The sequence below is a fragment of the Manacus candei genome, unplaced genomic scaffold (genome assembly GCF_025592945.1).
Source record: "Manacus candei isolate 608988 ecotype Guabito, Panama unplaced genomic scaffold, ASM2559294v1 h1tg000142l, whole genome shotgun sequence".
Taxonomy (NCBI): Eukaryota; Metazoa; Chordata; class Aves; order Passeriformes; family Pipridae; genus Manacus; species Manacus candei.
Window position 1 is genome coordinate 130,525 of NW_026138190.1, and position 20,500 is coordinate 151,024.

The window sequence follows — 20,500 nt, forward strand, 5'->3', positions numbered from 1 at the left end:
TATTGGCTGCGACCCACGAGGGAGCCCCAAAACCTGTTCATGGCTTGGGGGGGAGGACAGCCGGCACGGCCGGGAACGGGGGTGCAGAGGGTGTTCAAGTGCCCAGGAAAGGGGCAAAAAACTTTCCCCTCTCCCTCCCAATGCCCCCTCAGCCCATCCCAGTGTCTCCCCTCTCCCCCAGTGCCCCCTCAGCCCATCCCGGTCTCTCCCCTGCTCTCCCAGTGCCCCTGTCCATCGAGGCCCCAGCCCGGCCCTGCCCCCTGCTCTGCTCCGGCCTGGATTTCTCCCCTGCAGGGGCAGCTGAGGTGGCTCCAGGGCGGGCGGGAGCTTTCGGGGCAGAGGGTGGCTCCTGACATGCTGCTGGAACCGCCCCTGTCTGGGCGGGCCCGTCAGCCTGGGGCACCTCCTCACCCGAGCCTGGGGGATGGGCCGGCAACTGGGAGGGGCTTTGGGAAGGAATGGGGCGGCTGAGAAGGGGTTGGAGGTCGTGGGGGTAAGTGGGAAGGTGTTTGGGGGAGTTTGGGGGTTTGGGAGGGAGGTTGGGGAGATTGGGGCAGCTGTGAGGGGTTTTGGGGAATCGTCGGGGATGTGGGAAGGAACTGGGAGAGAGTTTGGGGGCATACTCAAGGGGAAGGGGGCAACTAGGAGAGCGTTTGAAAGGTCCTGGGAGGGCTGGAGGTAACTGGGAGGGATTTGGGGGCATCTTGTGGGTTTTTGTGGGTCTGGGAGGCAGTCTGGGGGCCTTGGAGGGTTTAAGGGGAAGTTGGGAGTGTCCTGTGGGACCGGGATGGGATTTGAGGGTTCCTGGAGGGGCTGGGAGAGCTTTATGCCTTTATACTGCGGGCATTGTCTAGTATTGATGGGGGTAATCCGTGAGTTGACTGTTTCATAATCATCCAAATTTTAACAAGACTTTGAAGGTGGTCAACCTCAGTTTGAAGCAGCTCATTTTTAGCAACAAATTTATCCGATTTTTCTCCTGTTTCCCTCTCAAAGGCTAACGATGACTTCAACAGCACATTTTCTGATTTCAAAACAGTAGACTCAACATCAGAAATCCATTCATGACTTCCCTGTCACCACTCCATCCGAATGTCTGTGCACTCACTGTGACCTGAGAGAAACCTGCCTGTTTGCAGCGCACTGACTGGGCAACTTTTCTTTTTGCAGGTGGAAAAGGGCAGATAAAGAAAAAACAGATGGGTCCAGCAGAAGTGATGCTGCTTCTGTCAAAAGCAGAGCAGAGACCGAAAGCACTTTAGGAAGTTGCTTACAGAAGCACTTGTGCATTCCAAGTTACAGCTCAGGAGTCTCAGTGACTTGTCCAACATGGGAGCTCCTTTTCCATTTCTCAATCCCCAGATTCCTCAGGAGTAGGAAACTGAAAACACTGACTGAGAAAAGCTCCATTCCTTCCTAATAATTGTGCTTTGTCCTTCCCATTTGACAGTGCTCTTGGAAATGTGCTGGTGTGATCTGGATCTGGGAGCAGCCCTGACCTCCCACAGCCCTGACCACACACACCTCATCCAACGGCAGGAAGAACCTGCCTGGCTCCTGCTGGGGTTCTCACCACCCACCGACAGCTTCTCCCTGCAGAGGGGTGGGCAACTACCCAGGCAGGATGAGACCTGACCCCAGCAGGCAGCAAAGTCCCTGCCCTGGCACAAAGAACCCCGGAGCACAGGGACCCTGCTCTGCAGGACAGCCCCGGGCATCCCTGGCTGCACCCCCACCTTTCCACCCCGCAGCCATCCCTGGGAGAAGGAGCCCACCTGCGCTGTCCCTCTGACGGTGCTGCAGGGAAGGCCTGCCCTGGAGAACATCCTCCTCCAGCGCAACAGAGAAACTGGGAGAGTCCTGACAGATGTGCAAGGCTGTGGCATGTGGTAGCTTTAGGAGATTCCTCCAGGAACACAAGCGACATTGCCCTGCACCTGTAGACTCACTCTGCAGAGGAGTGTGAAGTTGTGTCCCCAAGTTGTGTCTCAGCTGAACACCTCCCATCTTTCTGCTGCCTTTAACCTCCCTTTGCCTTTCTTCTCTTCTCTCGTGCCTACAGGCAGTGCCCTCGGCCCTGCTGGGCTGTGCAGAGGAGCTACTCCTGGGCAGAGCTGTCTCTCTGCAGTGCTGCCTGCTTGCCAGGATTTCCCTGTGTGCCAGGAGCCCGGCCCAGCTGAGCAGCACAGCAAGAGCCAAAGGCAGCCCTTTCTCTGCCCCTCTGGGTTCCCCGCAGGTGTCCCTGGGGCTCCAGGGGAACCTGCTGTGGAACAGACTGAAGGAAACAATGATGTTCCCTCTTCTCACCTCTTCAGTGACACTTCTTTCCAGTAGTGACATTTCTTTCCGGCAGTGACGTTTCTCCTCTTAGAAAATTACCAGGGTATGATGATCACCTTTTCTAGTTTCATCATTACACAGGACACCAGGAGGGTGACAGCAAAGGATCTGGTAACTCCCTGGCACAGTGGGGGTTTTCCTGGAGTCACACAGAGAAATGTGTCAGGGCTCTGAGAGGTGTCCAACCCTGAGCTGGACTGATGCACACACGGGGGTGTTCAGAGACACGAGTCCTTCCCTGGCACACACACAGGCAGTTCATTGCAGCAGAGGCAGTGTCTCCCTGGGCTCCTGCTACCACTCCCAGAGCCTGGAGCCACCTCAGCCCTGTAATGCTCCCACCCTGCCCACTCCTACACTTCAGATGAACATTGGGGTTTTCTAGTCACTGGAACTGCCCAGACCAGCCCCTCCCTGGTCCCCCCATCTCCCTGCCCCGCCCCAGCCCAGCAGAGCAGCACAGTCGTTTCTGGTCCTGCAACAAGAAAGGGAGGCAATAGAGGACAGGGACAGTGACTGCATGTCTGGACTGCTCAGGAGATCATCAGCTCAGGCGGCAGCTCCTGCAGCCCCAGGGCCAGACCCGCTTCCCAGTGGCCCAGGCAGCTGCTGCCACGTGGGCACAAGCTCTGCTGCCCAGGAGGGTCCTGTAGTGCAGGGTTTTGCAGATGGCCACGTAGCGGTCATAGGACATGATGGTGAGAAGGGCAAGCTCCGCTGTGATCAAGAAGAAAAGCAAAAAACACCTGTGCAGCTCATCCTGAGTAGGACATGCCCCTGGTGTTCCAGAGGGAATTGGTCATGGCTTTGGGGAGAGTGGTGCAGATGCAGCCCGGGTGTGTGAGGGAGAGGTGGAGCAGGAAGAAGTCCCTGGGGGGTGTGCAGGTGGTGGTGGCAGGCTACGGCGCTGAGGATGAGGCCGTTGCCCAGGAGGGCAGCCAGGGAGATGCCCAGGAAGAAGCAGAAGTGCAAGAGCTGCAGCCAGGAGGAGGAAGTGGGGGATGGAGTTGCTGTTGGACATGAGCTTCCTCCGGGCATCAGGAAATGTCCAAGGAGGAAAAGGCCGTGAAAACTTTGGGACAGGTTTCCTAGATCAAACCCATGAATTCCTCTGAGCATCTACCCTCATCCCAAGTATCTGCAGTCACACATATAGAGATTCTGGACTGTAGAAGACAGGCTTAGCATGACTTTAAGATGATTTCTTCTCAATTTTTTGATTTATTTTTCTACTGCCAGGTCTGAGAGGGGCATCGTGGAACCAAAGGAACCCTGAGACATTTCAGAATCCCACATGTGTTGGGTCTGTCTGAGCTGGAGTTCATTTTCTCACTGCAGGCGTCACAGTGCTGTGCTTTGCATTGGGAGCTGCAAAGGGGTTAATCACACCAGTGCTTTGGCAACTGCTGAGCAGGGCTGGTGCAGCATCTGCTCTGTCGGCTTCGTCCCCTGAATCGGGGGCAAGATCATGGGAGACGATACAGACAGGTCAGTTGAGCCAAATGGACCAAAGGGACATTGCAGAATATATGGCGTCAGCTCAGCTACAAGAGCTCAGGAAAGGAACAGGAAAGGGGGAAAATCCATTGTTTTACAATACATGCCTTCTGAGCGGCTTCTCTGTGTGGTGAAGCCCTGCTTCCCATGAAGTGGCCAGGTATCACTGCTGACAGGAAGTAGAGAGAAAATCTTTTTATTTTCCTCTTCACTTATGCATGCGCAAACTTTGGCTTTTGCTTTAGTAAAGTGCCTGATCTCAAGGTAGAAATAATTTTCCATCTTATTCTGTCTCTTCTCTCTGGCTGGGAAGGGCAGCAATAGAGCAGCTTGGTGGGCACCTGGCATCCAGGTAAGGTCAACCCACTGCAACATTGCAGGCTCTCATGGAACCAAAGGACTGCTGGGAGACTGGGGGAACTCACGGAATCAAGTGGCCGTCGTGGCACTGCCCTGCATCATAGAAGCAAATGTTCCCTGGGAAACTACAGAAACCAGGGACTTAAGGGACATCATTGGGATGTGCGGGACCTCATGGAATTAAACAAAGCGTGGGATATCTTTGGAACTTCATGGAATCAAAGGGATAAAACAAAAGAATTAAACCCCATGACCAGAAACCATTGGATCGAACATTTCTTTAATATGCCAGCTGGGGATTCATGGGGGTACTCTGCCATGCATGAATCAAAGAATCAGTATAAATTTCGGAGTATAAATACAGTGATACTTGAAAGACCCTCCCCTTCACAAGCAGTCCAAAATTCTCTTATGATTTTAGGGTTAAATAACCTCTTGGATTTTATTCGTTGAGCAAGACTGCCATCTAGCGTCCATTTCTTCTGGGAGGGGTAGTCATTTTCACAGAGTGGTCTTCTCCCTTAGCAGGCCTCGTAGCATCTCTGATTGATCTCTCCGACCCCTAACCCCTACACTAAATGCTTTAGGACCAGCTAAGACGTATCTTAGAACTTCCCATTTGCTTAAACAATGTAAGACTTTCTTCTTAACAGAACAATCTCTTATTAAACAAGTTTTCTGAGGCCTGTAAGCTAATTTCTTGAAGATGGGCATATGATACACTCTCTATTAGTTTCCATGTATCATCTACATTCTCTCTCCTACAACTAATTGTAGTCTTAAAAGAAAAGAAAAGACTGCTACCATGCCAAGAAAGCAAACCCCTTTGTTGATTAGGATTTTTATCTAAGAAAAACTTCTGATTTACGAAGCCATTAAGGATGGAGATCCTCTCTCATTTCAGTGCCATTGTGACAATATGGGGCCTCATGGAACACATGGAACACAGAACACTGCACATTCCCAAGCAATCAAGGGGCCATTGTAACACTCCAGGGCCTCATGGAAGACGGAGGCCCCGCAGAGAGACCTCAAATCAGAGGTTTGGGCAATCTTCAACCAGAGGAAGTTCAACAAGGGGAAGTGCCAGATTCTGTCCCTGTGATGGGGCAACCCCGAATGTCCGGACAGACTGGGAATGATATTCTGCATAGCAGCGTTGGAAAATGGCCTCTGGGGTCCTGGTGGATGGTCAGTTGGCCAAGAGTCAGTGGTGCTCTGGTGGGGGCTCACTGCTCGGTCACAGGAGGGTTTTCAGACACACAAGTCCTTCACTTGCACACAGACACAGACAGTTCATGGCAGCAGGGGCAGTATCTCCTGGGGTTCCTGCTGCCAAGCCAGGAGCCTGGATGCACCTAAGCCCTTGTGGGGTGCCACCTGCTCTGCCACTATCTGAGATGCCCCACCGCCTGAGAGATGGAAACGCGGAACTCTGTCCAAGAGAAGCACATCCCAGAGCTGCACGCATGGGCTTTGCCAGGATTTAGAACCGTAAATGCAATGTGACACCGAGACACTCTTTGTCCCACATAACTTCAAGGTCTCCCCAGGAGGTTGATGGCAATTGTTCTTGCTCAGGGTCATCTCCCCACACCAACAGCAGGTGTGTGCTCAAGACTTGTCTGTGCAATGCAAACAGATACACGCTGTCTAGTTCTTCCGTTCTCTCCAAGGAAGGCAAAAGAATCTCTGTGTGCCGGGTGAGAAGCCAGTGCTGGAAGTTGTGGTTCTCTTGTGAGTGCCAAGAGCGGATGGCAGGTCTGTGATGAATGCCCTGAGGAGATGACCTGGGTTTTCCAGTGCACATGGCAATAGATCACACCCTGCTTTGGTGGTCATTTATGTCCTACGGAGGTGACAGAGATGGGAAAGAGAATGAAATTTTTGACTGTGCCTCTAAGTGCCCCTCAACCTGCTGCAAATGTGCAGATTCCAGTACATCCAGTTCAGGTGTGAGAGGCTGTTCCCTGGTCCTCTGAGCAAGAGATGGACGAGGGACACAGCAGAACTCGCTTACTGAGCCTGCATCTCCATGAATCCCAAAGCAAGTGCGAGGGGTTATACCACGTCCGAGTTTTCTCAGGGGAAGGTGTTTCTCCCATGCACTGCCTCCCCGTGGCACTGGTGCCACAGCCCCCGAGAAACCCACAAGTGGTCTTTGTCCCTAGCAAAAGTGCTCCTACTGCTAGCAGGGATGTTCCACGGGAAAGGCCAGGAGAGGTTGAGTCCGGAGGGCACTGAACCCGGAGGGATGTTCTGCCTCTCGTGCCCCTGGACCATTCCCACAAGCGCTTGCCCTGGAGGACAATTCAGGAGTCTGTACGTGCCAAAAGAGAGATGTGAGGGAAGAGACGATGACGGTGTAAGAAGCACATGGCCTGTCAATCTGAAGATCCTCGATACCAAACACCACCCCTGCCACCCAGCCCGACCCCGCCGGTTCTACGGTGCAGAGCACGGACTGCCGCCGCGCTGCCCCGCTGTCGCCTGGTCTCCGCCTCCAACCAGCACCCGAGGACAGCCCGAGAGGCGCCGGCGCCGGTCCCAATCCCGGGGCGGATTTGTCGGAAGAGGACAGGGGAGGAGGGAGAGGAAGGCAGAGGAGGCGGAGAGGAGACGACCCGCCAGTTGCAGAGAGTCGGGGCTGACGGGGGCAGCGAGGCGCCGGGAAGCGGATCGGCGGCTGCGGCGCTGTCGGGGAGCGGGGCTGGTGGCGCTGACCGCGGTTTTGATCTGTGCGCAGGGCTGGCGGCCGGAGACCGTAGGGGCCGGGGCAGCCCCCTGGGGTGGACGTGCATATTCCTCGAGGCTGCCCTCCTGTCTGGTAGGTTCTTCACAAAGCTCTTCTCCTGAACTATCTTCCCAACCCTCCCTCCCTCTTGTCCATAAAGTATTCCCTGGGAACACTCATCGCTTTTTTCTTTGTCCAGCCGTTATTCTTTCCTTGCTTTACTCTCTGTCTTTCAGTGAATTCGTGCAGTCCGTCCTTCCCCTTTCCTACTTTTCTTCCTCTCTTCGCTTGGCTTAATCCCGCAGCTTTCCATTCTTCAGTGACTTCACCAATCCACTTCTCTTTTCCGCTCACCTCTCTCCAGCAAATATGAAATGACATTTCATCTACTACACACCTTTATATCCTCTTAAAATTCTTCTCCGTATTGGCTTGACTGCTGCTGTACCCTTTGTTTTGGGAACAAACATCCAGTGCAAAAACACTTCCGACGGCTTTTCTTCATCTCCCTGCCAGTGTCTGCAGGTAGAGCCCAGGTGCAGCAGGACCCATTGGTAGAGACCAGCGAGAGCAGTGAAATCACCAAGTGCTCACATGCCAACATAGGAAACGGTGAATTTATCCATTCCTACCGGCAGCTCCCGGGTCACAGCCCCGAGTTCCTCAGTGCTAAATGGTCCAGAGAGCTGCTAAATGGTCCAGAGAGCTGCGGGCGCCAAAGGGGCGGCTGTGGGTGACGGGTGATGGTCTTTCCACCGTCCTCTGGCTCTCCGGGCACCGTCATGGAGACGAGTTGGATATTAGCGCTTCTATTAAAACAGGGTTTTCAGCCATACAAAGAGAACAGGCTTGAGTACCTGGATGCCGAATGACGTAAAAAGCACAGCACAGCGCAAGAGGCACCAGTGCTAGAACACTGAATTTACCCCTGGCCTATCAAATCCTCATCACACTAAACTTAATAATGCGTCAGATTCTGCTTCCAGGCTGCCTCTGGCACGACCTCCAGTTTTCTCCAGGCTGCCCAAATAGTTAGAGCTCTCTGTTTTCAGGACAAGCATACATATTTCAGGTGTTCCCTAGTCTTCTGAGCAGGAGAAGTGATACAACTGGGATCTCATCACGGAGACTGTATCTCCATTGGTCCAAAGTGGGTGGGAGATGCCATGCCGTGATTTCTCATGGGCAGGTGCTTCACCCATGCACTGCTTGGGCGTAGAACTGGTGCCACAGCCCAAGTCTAAAACTAAGGTGCTATTTGTCTCCAGCAGAAATGCTCCTGCTGACAGCTCCGCTCCCCACAGACGTCGATCGGTCTCCCGGTGTATCGCAGCCCCCGTAAGCCATGGCCCACTGCAAACAGAGAGATTTGAATATGTTACCAGCCGGGGAAAACTGGAAGTCGTGCCAGAGGCAGTCTGAAGGTTGAAAGGGATGCATTAATAAAATTAGTGAGATGAGAGTTTGATAGACCTGGAACAGCTTTGGAATGATCTCCTGATTTTCTTTAGAAAAGGAGAAATGTGTGACTGCAGAGAGAGCCGAGATATCTTTTGGTGGCAGCATGTGGAGGAGAGGACAGACGGAGAGGGATAGCGAAGTTGAAGTGGCGATCAGAGAGAAAGAAGGAGGTCTGTCTGAGCCTTCTCTTCTTTCCCTCTTTATTTCTTTAGAGAAGTAAGATCACCTGGAGTGAACACATGAAGGACAGCAAGTACATGATCTGCAGCGATGTTTCTCTGTTCAGTTGTATTCCCCCACGGGGTCTGAAAAGGCAGTTGACTATTTCCTGGGAGGAAAAAGAATGCATTTATGAAAAGCTGGGATATAGAGAGGAGGTGTACCAGGCAGAAAGTGACGACGAGGTAGCCAAAATTCATGCTGAGACGAACCTGCCTGTTTGCCGAGAGTGTCAGAAATCTCCACCCTGTGCCGAGAGAAGAGAGCTGCCAGAAACGAATCTCTTAGAGGGGGAACAAAGGAAGCAGGAGGGCCAAGAAATGAACTGTACTTTCAGTACCTCAAATGCTCTCTTTGGGTTTCTCCCTCCCCACGCAACAACCCGTCTGGGTCCCCCAGCCGATGGCATTCTGAGCATTGCCTGGCTCTGGGGTCTCACTCATGGGCAGAGATTGTTCCCGGTCAGCTCGCAGTGCAGTCCTCCCATCCCCAGTTGCAATCACCTGCTCTGCTGCACACACACTGATTGTGCTTTTGGGAGCTCCGGGCTTCTACCCTTCTGCACCTTTCACATCTTCCCGTGCTGTCCTCAGCTCTCTGGGCTGCTTGCAGTTTCCTCGGGGAACACGTGTCTCCTCCGCTTCTGTGGCTTTTCCCCTGTCCTTCTTCATCTGCCTGGGAAGAATGCCTCTCTCCCAGCTCCCCGGGAAAGGGAGATGAGCCCTGCTGGGCAGCAGCCCAGTGTCTCTAGATTTGCCTTTCTCTTCTGCGAAAACACAAAGTCTGAGAGGAACGTGGCTCCAGCAGGGCTGCTGGATATCCCAGCTCCAGCGATGGCAAGGAGAGCATATGCCCTAGGGAATGTACTGAGGGATGAGCAGGGAACAGGATGAAGACCCTGACGCACATGCAGGGAGCACATGGGGCAACTGCCAGAGTGCTGCTTGCGACTGGTGGGGCTAGGAGAGCCCTGGCCCACCCAGGGCAGTTGAAGGTCTGGGGGCTTGGCAGATGGAGACCCTTACACCCAGCCCCTTCCCTAAATCAAGTCCAGAGGGATCCCAGGCACCCATCACACCACAGGAAACAGAGGCTTTCACATGCTTCCCAGGTGGAAGAGCATTATCGAGTTCACCCTCCTTATACCTGTAGGCTCCTGAAAATTTTCTACCATCTTAAGTATCAGAGGAGAGATAACACATTTAGAGGAAGCTGAGAATTCTGCATTTTTACTGAGAGGCTAATGAATGATGGTCCTGCAACCATCCTTCCTGAGGCCAGGACCACATGGCTGGAGGTCTCTCCTTTCTTACTGCTTTGCTTTCCTCTCACCACCTCTAACGCTTGGTCTGGCTTGGTTGCACCTTGCTCCTTCGCACTGTCTACCTTCACAACTTCTTCACAACACGTCCGAGATGTAGTGTTAAGATCCTTGACGAGTGACACTCCAAATCTTGCGGACCCTTACTCTCTGTCTTTTCCACACTCCAGGTAAGGAAAGAACCCCTCCTCCTATCCAAAGAGAAAGATCTTCATGAACCAGAGAATCGTGGCTCCTGCCTGGAGTGGATCAGAGTAACCAGGAGACAATGCCTCAAGAGAAGCTAGGGACACACATGGCAGCTGACTGCAGGATGCCCAGATTTGCGCTGCCCTGTGCTGTATAAATCACTTTGCACTCAGGCATTCTGTCGCAAGCCTGCGCTCTGTGTAGGAATGAAAAACCATGTTTTCATAGGGGTGCTAATTTGCTCTGCCGTAGAACCAATTAACCGAGTTTTGTTTCTAAGAGAATCCCCTGAAATCTCTGAAGACGACAGTGTCAATGAGTCCGTGTCCGCCAGGGCCCAGGAATACAGAGTCGCCTTCCCATGACGGCGGAAAGACCGTCTCCTGTCACCAACAGCCACCCCGTTGGCGGCCGCAGCTGTCTGGACCATTTAGTAGCGCTTACGAGGAGCTCGGGGCTGTGACCCGGGAGCTGCCGGTAGGAATGGATACGGTCTCCGGCCGCCAGCCCTTCGCACAGATCAAAACCGCGACCAGCGCCGCCAGTCCCGCTCCCCGACAGCGCCGCAGCCGCCGATCCGCTTCCCGGCGCCTCGCTGCCCCCGCCAGCCCCGACTCTCTGCTCCTGGTGGACCGCCTCCTCTCCGCCTCCTCCCCTGTCTTCCTCCGACAAAACCGCCCCGGGGCTGAGAGAGGCGTCGGCGCCTCTCGGGCTCTCCTCGGGTACTGGTTCGAGGCGGAGGCCAGGCGACAACAGCGGCAGCGCGGCAGCGATCCGTGCTCTGCACCGTAGAACCGGCGGGGCCGGGTTCGTCTTGCGAGAATGGTCGAGAATATCCCTCCGGGCTCAGTGCCCTCCGGGCTCAACCTCTCCTTGCCTTTCCCGTGGATCATCCCTGCTAGCAGTAGGAGCACTTTGCTAGGGACAAAGACCACTTGCGGTTTTGTCGGGGGCTGTGGCACCAGTGCCACGGGGAGGTAATGCATGGGAGAAACACCTTCCCCTGAGAAAACTCGGACGTGGTATAACCCCTCGCACTTGCTTTGGGATTCATGGAGATGCAGGCTCAGTAAGCGAGTTCTGCTGTGTCCCTCGTCCAGCTCTTCTTGCTCAGAGGACCAGGGAACAGCCTGTCACACCTGAACTGGATGTACTGGAATCTGCACATTTGCAGCAGGTTGAGGGGCACTCAGAGGCACATTCAAAGATTTCATTCTCTTTCCCATCTCTGTCACCTCCGAAGGACATAAGTGACCACCAAAGCAGGGTGTGATCTATTGCCATGTGCACTGGAAAACCCAGGTCATCTCCTCAGGGCATTCATCACAGACCTGCCATCCGCTCTTGGCACTCACAAGAGAACCACAACTTCCAGCACTGGCTTCTCACCCGGGACACAGAGATTCTTTTGCCTTCCTTGGAGAGACTGGAAGAACTACACAGGGTGTACCTGGTTGCATTGCACAGACAAGTCTTGAGCACACACCTGCTGTTGGTGTGGGGAGATGACCCTGAGCAAGAACAATTGCCATCAACCTCCTGGGGAGACCTTGAAGTTATGTGGGACAAAGAGTGTCTCGGTGTCACATTGCATTTACGGTTCTAAATCCCGGCAAAGCCCATGCGTGCAGCTCTGGGATGTGCTTCTCTTGGACAGAGCTCCGCGTTTCCATCTCTCAGGCGGTGGGGCATCTCAGATAGTGGCAGAGCAGGTGGCACCCCACAAGGGCTTAGGTGTATCCAGGCTCCTGGCGTGGCAGCAGGAATCCCAGGAGATACTGCCCCTGCTGCCATGAACTGTCTGTGTCTGTGTGCAAGCGAAGGACTCGTGTGTCTGAAAACCCTCCTGTGACCGAGCAGTGAGCCCCCGCCAGAGCACCACTGACTCTTGACCAACTGGCCATCCACCAGGACCCCAGAGGCCATTTTCCAGCGCTGCTATGCAGAATATCATTCCCAGTCTGTCCGGACATTTGGGGTTGCCCCATCACAGGGACAGAATCTGGCACTTCCCCTTGTTGAACTTCCTCTGGTTGAGGATTGCCCAAACCTCTGATTTGAGGTCTCTCTGCGGGGCCTCCGTCTTCCATGAGGCCCTGGAGTGTTACAATGGCCCCTTGATTGCTTGGGAATGTGCAGTGTTCTGTGTTCCATGTGTTCCATGAGGCCCCATATTGTCACAATGGCACTGAAATGAGAGAGGATCTCCATCCTTAATGGCTTCCTAAATCACAAGTTTTTCTTAGATAAAAATCCTAATCAACAAAGGGGTTTGCTTTCTTGGCATGGTAGCAGTCTTTTCTTTTCTTTTAAGACTACAATTAGTTGTAGGAGAGAGAATGTAGATGATACATGGAAACTAATAGAGAGTGTATCATATGCCCATCTTCAAGAAATTAGCTTACAGGCCTCAGAAAACTTGTTTAATAAGAGATTGTTCTGTTAAGAAGAAAGTCAGTTATACATTGTTTAAGCAAATGGGAAGTTCTAAGACACGTCTTAGCTGGTCCTAAAGCATTTAGTTTAGGGTTTAGGGGTCAGAGAGATCAATCAGAGATGCTACGAGGCCTACTAAGGGAGAAGACCACTCTGTGAAAATGACTACCCCTCCCAGAAGAAATGGACGCTAGATGGCAGTCTTGCTCAACGAATAAAATCCAAGAGGCTATATGACCCTAAAATCATAAGAGAATTTTGAACTGCTTGTGAAGGGGAGGGTCTTTCAAGTATCACTGTATTTGTACTCTGAAATTTATACTGATTCTTTGATTCATGCATGGCAGAGTACCCCCATGAATCCCCAGCTGGCATATTAAAGAAATGTTCGATCCAATGGTTTCTGGTCATGGGGTTTAATTCTTTTGTTTTATCCCTTTGATTCCATGAAGTTCCAAAGATATCCCACGCTTTGTTTAATTCCATGAGGTCCCGTACATCCCAATGATGTCCCTTAAGTCCCTGGTTTCTGTAGTTTCCCAGGGAACATTTGCTTCTATGATGCAGGGCAGTGCCACGACGGCCACTTGATTCCGTGAGTTCCCCCAGTCTCCCAGCAGTCCTTTGGTTCCATGAGAGCCTGCAATGTTGCAGTGGGTTGACCTTACCTGGATGCCAGGTGCCCACCAAGCTGCTCTATTGCTGCCCTTCCCAGCCAGAGAGAAGAGACAGAATAAGATGGAAAATTATTTCTACCTTGAGATCAGGCACTTTACTAAAGCAAAAGCCAAAGTTTGCGCATGCATAAGTGAAGAGGAAAATAAAAAGATTTTCTCTCTACTTCCTGTCAGCAGCGATACCTGGCCACTTCATGGGAAGCAGGGCTTCACCACACAGAGAAGCGCTCAGAAGGCATGTATTGTAAAAAAATGGATTTTCCCCCTTTCCTGTTCCTTTCCTGAGCTCTTGTAGCTGAGCTGACGCCATATATTCTGCAATGTCCCTTTGGTCCATTTGGCTCAACTGACCTGTCTGTATCGTCTCCCATGATCTTGCCCCGATTCAGGGGACGAAGCCGACAGAGCAGATGCTGCACCAGCCCTGCTCAGCAGTTGCCAAAGCACTGGTGTGATTAACCCCTTTGCAGCTCCCAATGCAAAGCACAGCACTGTGACGCCTGCAGTGAGAAAATGAACTCCAGCTCAGACAGACCCAACACATGTGGGATTCTGAAATGTCTCAAGGTTCCTTTGGTTCCACGATGCCCCTCTCAGACCTGGCAGTAGAAAAATAAATCAAAAAATTAAGAAGAAATCATCTTAAAGTCATGCTAAGCCTGTCTTCTACAGTCCAGAATCTCTATATGTGTGACTGCAGATACTTGGGATGAGGGTAGATGCTCAGAGGAATTCATGGGTTTGATCTAGGAAACCTGTCCCAAAGTTTTCACGGCCTTTTCCTCCTTGGACATTTCCTGATGCCCGGAGGAAGCTCATGTCCAACAGCAACTCCATCCCCCACTTCCTCCTCCTGGCTGCAGCTCTTGCACTTCTGCTTCTTCCTGGGCATCTCCCTGGCTGCCCTCCTGGGCAACGGCCTCATCCTCAGCGCCGTAGCCTGCCACCACCACCTGCACACCCCCCAGGGACTTCTTCCTGCTCCACCTCTCCCTCACACACCCGGGCTGCATCTGCACCACTCTCCCCAAAGCCATGACCAATTCCCTCTGGAACACCAGGGGCATGTCCTACTCAGGATGAGCTGCACAGGTGTTTTTTGCTTTTCTTCTTGATCACAGCGGAGCTTGCCCTTCTCACCATCATGTCCTATGACCGCTACGTGGCCATCTGCAAAACCCTGCACTACAGGACCCTCCTGGGCAGCAGAGCTTGTGCCCACGTGGCAGCAGCTGCCTGGGCCACTGGGAAGCGGGTCTGGCCCTGGGGCTGCAGGAGCTGCCGCCTGAGCTGATGATCTCCTGAGCAGTCCAGACATGCAGTCACTGTCCCTGTCCTCTATTGCCTCCCTTTCTTGTTGCAGGACCAGAAACGACTGTGCTGCTCTGCTGGGCTGGGGCGGGGCAGGGAGATGGGGGGACCAGGGAGGGGCTGGTCTGGGCAGTTCCAGTGACTAGAAAACCCCAATGTTCATCTGAAGTGTAGGAGTGGGCAGGGTGGGAGCATTACAGGGCTGAGGTGGCTCCAGGCTCTGGGAGTGGTAGCAGGAGCCCAGGGAGACACTGCCTCTGCTGCAATGAACTGCCTGTGTGTGTGCCAGGGAAGGACTCGTGTCTCTGAACACCCCCGTGTGTGCATCAGTCCAGCTCAGGGTTGGACACCTCTCAGAGCCCTGACACATTTCTCTGTGTGACTCCAGGAAAACCCCCGCTGTGCCAGGGAGTTACCAGATCCTTTGCTGTCACCCTCCTGGTGTCCTGTGTAATGATGAAACTAGAAAAGGTGATCATCATACCCTGGTAATTTTCTAAGAGGAGAAATGTCACTGCTGGAAAGAAGTGTCACTGCTGGAAAGAAGTGTCACTGAAGAGGTGAGAAGAGGGAACATCATTGTTTCCTTCAGTCTGTTCCACAGCAGGTTCCCCTGGAGCCCCAGGGACACCTGCGGGGAACCCAGAGGGGCAGAGAAAGGGCTGCCTTTGGCTCTTGCTGTGCTGCTCAGCTGGGCCGGGCTCCTGGCACACAGGGAAATCCTGGCAAGCGGGCAGCACTGCAGAGACACAGCTCTGCCCAGGAGTAGCTCCTCTGCACAGCCCAGCAGGGCCGAGGGCACTGCCTGTAGGCACGAGAGAAGAGAAGAAAGGCAAAGGGAGGTTAAAGGCAGCAGAAAGATGGGAGGTGTTCAGCTGAGACACAACTTGGGGACACAACTTCACACTCCTCTGCAGAGTGAGTCTACAGGTGCAGGGCAATGTCGCTTGTGTTCCTGGAGGAATCTCCTAAAGCTACCACATCCCACAGCCTTGCACATCTGTCAGGACTCTCCCAGTTTCTCTGTTGCACAGGAGGAGGATGTTCTCCAGGGCAGGCCTTCCCTGCAGCACCGTCAGAGGGACAGCGCAGGTGGGCTCCTTCTCCCAGGGATGGCTGCGGGGTGGAAAGGTGGGGGTGCAGCCAGGGATGCCCGGGGCTGTCCTACAGAGCAGGGTCCCTGTGCTCCGGGGTTCTTTGTGCCAGGGCAGGGACTTTGCTGCCTGCTGGGGTCAGGTCTCATCCTGCCTGGGTAGTTGCCCACCCCTCTGCAGGGAGAAGCTGTCGGTGGGTGGTGAGAACCCCAGCAGGAGCCAGGCAGGTTCTTCCTGCCGTTGGATGAGGTGTGTGTGGTCAGGGCTGTGGGAGGTCAGGGCTGCTCCCAGATCCAGATCACACCAGCACATTTCCAAGAGCACTGTCAAATGGGAAGGACAAAGCACAATTATTAGGAAGGAATGGAGCTTTTCTCAGTCAGTGTTTTCAGTTTCCTACTCCTGAGGAATCTGGGGGTTGAGAAATGGAAAAGGAGCTCCCATGTTGGACAAGTCACTGAGACACCTGAGCTGTAACTTGGAATGCACAAGTGCTTCTGTAAGCAACTTCCTAAAGTGCTTTCGGTCTCTGCTCTGCTTTTGACAGAAGCAGCATCACTTCTGCTGGACCCATCTGTTTTTTCTTTATCTGCCCTTTTCCACCTGCAAAAAGAAAAGTTGCCCAGTCAGTGCGCTGCAAACAGGCAGGTTTCTCTCAGGTCACAGTGAGTGCACAGACATTCGGATGGAGTGGTGACAGGGAAGTCATGAATGGATTTCTGATGTTGAGTCTACTGTTTTGAAATCAGAAAATGTGCTGTTGAAGTCATCGTTAGCCTTTGAGAGGGAAACGGGAGAAAAATCGGATAAATTTGTTGCTAAAAATGAGCTGCTTCAAACTGAGGTTGACCACCTTCAAAGTCTTGTTAAAATTTGGATGATTATGAAACAGTCAACTCACGGATTACCCCCATCAATACTAGACAATGCCCGCAGTATAAAGGCATAAAGCCCTCCCAGCCCCTCCAGGAACCCTCAAATCCCATCCCGGTCCCACAGGACACTCCCAACTTCCCCTTAAACCCTCCAAGGCCCCCAGACTGCCTCCCAGACCCACAAAAACCCACAAGATGCCCCCAAACCCCTCCCAGTTACCTCCAGCCCTCCCAGGACCTTTCAAACCCTCTCCTAGTTGCCCCCTTCCCCTTGAGTATGCCCCCAAACTCTCTCCCAGTTCCTTCCCACATCCCCGACGATTCCCCAAAACCCCTCACAGCTGCCCCAATCTCCCCAACCTCCCTCCCAAACCCCCAAACTCCCCCAAACACCTTCCCACTTACCCCCACGACCTCCAACCCCTTCTCAGCCTCCCCATTCCTTCCCAAAGCCCCTCCCAGTTGCCGGTCCGTCCCCCAGGCTCGGGTGGGGAGGTGCCCCAGGCTGACGGGCCCGCCCAGACAGGGGCGGTTCCAGCAGCATGTCAGGAGCCACCCTCTGCCCCGAAAGCTCCCGCCCGCCCTGGAACCACCTCAGCTGCCCCTGCAGGGGAGAAATCCAGACCGGAGCAGAGCAGGGGGCAGGGCCGGGCTGGGGCCTCGATGGACGGGGGCACTGGGAGAGCAGGGGAGAGACCGGGATGGGCTGAGGGGGCACTGGGGGAGAGGGGAGACACTGGGATGGGCTGAGGGGGCACTGGGAGGGAGAGGGGAAAGTTTTTTGCCCCTTTCCTGGGCACTTGAACACCCTCTGCACCCCCTTCCTGGCCGTACCGGCTGTCCTTCCCCCCCAAGCCATGAACAGGTTTTGGGGCTCCCTCGTGGGTCGCAGCCAATAGAACGACTCTGCTGGAATGACGTCATTGCCAAATTCTGCTGGGCCCCTGTCCTTGTGCCGGTGAGTCACCCAATAGAACGTCGAAACTTCCGCGGGGGCTGCTGGGAGCGGGGCGGTGATGGCGGGGGAGGGGAGGATCGGGATTGAACCCGATTGGTCCCGATCGATCCCGGCCCCAGGGTCTCCCCCCGCCGCGCTGTTTTTCACGTGCGGCCCCAACGAGGCCATGGTGGTGTGGGGTGAGTTCAGGGGGTCCGGGGGCTCCTGGTGACCCCTCCGAATCTTCCCCAAGACTCTCGGGAACCGCCCAGATCCCCCCCAAGATTCCTGGGGACCCTCCGCCTTTCCCCCTCCTCCCCCAAATCTCCTGTGCATCCCCTTAACCCTTGAAAATCTCCTGGGACCACCTCAGACCCCCAGACTCCCTCCTGGGGACCCCCAAACACTCTTCAGGACTCCGGGGCCCCTCCCGACCCCCTCCTAGAGTCTTTTGGGTGTCACCCACCCTTTACGGCGGATTCCTCCGTCCGTTTTTCCACCCCGGACTGCTGGGGGTCCACCCCCCCAAGAAACTACTGGGAACTCCCCAGTGTCCCACCACGAGATTCCTGGGTCCCTCCCCCCCCTAACCCCCTGTGGGTGCCCCCATCCTTTCTTCCCCTCGAAAATATTCTTGGGGGTCCCCCAATGTCTCCTCCAGCCCCCATCCTGCCAGGGATGGATTTGGGGGGATCTCCTTCCCCTTCCCTCTGGCCCGAAGGCAAATGCCCCCCCTGTCCTTCTTCCTTCGCCCCCAGGCAGAAAAGAGAAGAGAAACAGCCAGTTGGCCCTGGCAGGTGTGGGTGTGTGCAGGCTGTGGTTGAGTGGTTGAGAAGGGAGAGGAGGGGGCTGGTGTTTGGGCCAAGTCCAGCAGGTGATGTCTTTTGTATCTGGCAGTCCTTGGTCAGCTCCACGACCATCCAGCTGTCAGTGTTCATGACATACCCATCAGCCCTTCTCTTCTTGGCTCCTACACTTGCCAACCCTAAGCTGCTCCTAAGTTCTCTTGCTGTCAGTTCATAAAGAGGTCTTGTCAAGTGTTACTGATTTAGAAACTAAACCCTGACATCTTTGTCTTTGTCAAAGATGTGTGTGAAAGGGCAGTGCTGTTGCAAAGCAGTGTTGAGCTTCACATTGGGTGACTTGGCAGCTTCCTCTGCATCACCCATGCACCCTGGGTTTCTTTGAAAAGTACTTTTCACTCCAAATGTGACACCACATTAGCCTGTAGGACATCCTGTCCCCAAATGGATAACTGTAAATATTAATAATAAAAAAGTGACCCCCTCCATTATTCAAGAAAAGCTTGTATCTCTGTACTAAAAGCATCCAAGGGTCACGTCCCCCAGTTTTCTATCTGACAAGGGTTTGGAGGGGCTGCTTTGTGCAGGGAACCCTTTGGGGGCCCCTTGCACATGGGTAGGGCTGCACTCTGGGGGTGTAGGGCTTTGGTTCTTTGGTTGCCAGGGGCCACTGTGAGTCACTGAGCCGGGGTGGGGACAATGGGCAGGGCTGGCTGGGACAGGCTGTGGCACCTGTGACATAAAAGGGAAGTGTCCCCGTGGGGCAGCTCTGCAGGGCCCATCAGGGGATGCTGCCCAGTGCAGCCTGTGCTGTGGGGAGCACGCACACAGGGAGAGGCTGGGCCGGACGAGGGCCAGGGCAGCAAGGCCGCCCCAGGGAGTGGGTTCTGCCCCTGCCTGCAGGGTCCAGCCCCTGGCAGGAGCGCCTTGGGCAGGGCCCGGTGCTGCTGCTGGGGCAGGGGGTGAGGCCTTGCCGCCTGCCAGCTGCCTGGGCCCCTGTCCTTGCTGCGCCACATCCCCGAGGCTCCATCCCCGCTCCCCCAGCGCCAGCTCCCTCCTTCCCAGCCCCAACCAAACCCTTCTCTGTGTCCTCCTGCAGGCCATGGCTTTCACAACATTCCTTTTGGTGCTTGTGCAAAGCATCATCCAGTCCCTGCAGGCGGTCGGGGAGGGGCTGCACAAGACTCAGTGAGCTTGGAGGTCTTTTCCAAGCTGAAGGACTCTTGGATTCTGTGATTGTGTGCTGGATTCAACTGGGTCCGTGTTAGCAGCATTAGTTTGCTCCCAAAGTTTCCTCGCTGTCAGCTCTTGTGGCCTAAGGCTTGAGCTCCTTTAGCTCCTTGTGCTGAGCTACTGATGGGAAACGAGAGGCCTCTGCCAGCAGATTCCTGGTGTTCCCTGTAGAACAGTGAGGGAGAAGGTGTAGTCAAGTGGGAAGAGGAGTACTGTTTGTGTGTGGCCTCCTATGTGGCCTTGGCGCCTTTGAGGGTCTTGAAGGAGAAAAGAGCTTTGTTAAAGTGAGAAGTGAAATAGTGTGTTGGCTGTTCTCTCTGCAGGGAGAAGCTGTCGGTGGGGGAGGGGTCACAGAGTGGGGGAGAGGCCGTAAAGTGGGGGAGGGGCCCCAGAGTGGGAGAGGGGTCACAGAATGGGGGAGGGGTCACAGAGTGGGGCAGGAGCCACAGAGTGGGGGAGGGGCCATAAAGTGGGGGAAGGGTCTGAGAGTGGGGGAGGGGCCATAAAGTGGATGAGGGACCATAGAGTGGGGGAGGGGTCAGAGAGTGTGGGAGGGGCCATGAAGTGGGAGAGGGGTCACAGAGTGGGGTAGGGGCTACAGAATGGGGTAGGGGCCACAGAATGGGGAAGGGACCATAAAGTGTGGGAGGGGCCACGGGGTGGGGGAGGGGTGACAGCCTGGACTCGGGGGGTCAGGGCAGTGACCTCGGGGAGGGGGAGGGGTCAGGGCATGGGGTAGGGGTCTCACCTGATCCCGGGGCTATCGGGGCCATGGCGGGGCCGAACCTGGTGGGGACACCCAAGTTTTTCCCAAATTTCCCCTCATTTTTCCCAGTTTGTCATCCATTTCTCCCAAATTTCCCACTCTTTCCCCAATTTTCCCCCCATTTCCCCCATTTTTCCCAAATTTCCCCATTTTTCTCAATTTTTCCCCATTTTTTTTCCAAATTCCTTCCATTGTTCCCAAATTTCCCCCATTTTTTCCCATTTTCCCCAAATTTCTCCCCATTTTT

General features: G+C 54.3%; 2 long non-coding RNA genes across 2 annotated transcripts in view; one reads left to right on the forward strand and one right to left on the reverse strand.

Annotated features, from left to right (window-relative positions):
• Nucleotides 1-20,500, forward strand: part of LOC127462858 (uncharacterized) — a 96,856-nt gene that overhangs the window by 11,078 nt on the left and 65,278 nt on the right. The window lies entirely within an intron of this gene.
• The window catches only part of LOC127462860 (uncharacterized), a 41,850-nt gene continuing 34,391 nt past the window's right edge, over nt 13,042-20,500 (reverse strand). Inside the window, exon 3 of the long non-coding RNA XR_007900578.1 lies at nt 13,042-13,197. This is a non-coding gene — a long non-coding RNA (uncharacterized LOC127462860). The remainder of the gene's footprint in view (nt 13,198-20,500) is intronic.